Genomic DNA, 401 nt, shown 5'->3' on the forward strand with positions numbered 1-401 from the left:
TATTGATAGCCTATTACATAATAATAAATTATTTAGAATAAATTAAGTCATATATTGCAAATAAGTGTATTCTTTGTATGTATAATAATAATAATAATAATAATTATATAAATAAATAAATATAATTATTATATATTTAATAATTATTATATAATGTTTGCCTACAGAACCACCACTGGCTCTGCACCCCTTTACCTAAATTCATTACTTCAGATCAGACTTATGTGCCCTCTAGAAGCTTGCCTTCTGCAAGTGAACGGCGCTTTATTGTGCCATCCCAAAGAAGCACAAAATCGCTTTCACGGACCTTTAAATTAAATATTCCCTCCTGGTGGAATGACCTGCCCAACTCAATCCGAGCTAAAAACACATCTCTTCCATCTTTATTTGACCCTCTAACT

This window comes from Sinocyclocheilus rhinocerous, unplaced genomic scaffold (genome assembly GCF_001515625.1).
Source record: "Sinocyclocheilus rhinocerous isolate Xijiao unplaced genomic scaffold, SAMN03320098_v1.1 scaffold315, whole genome shotgun sequence".
NCBI lineage: Eukaryota > Metazoa > Chordata > Actinopteri > Cypriniformes > Cyprinidae > Sinocyclocheilus > Sinocyclocheilus rhinocerous.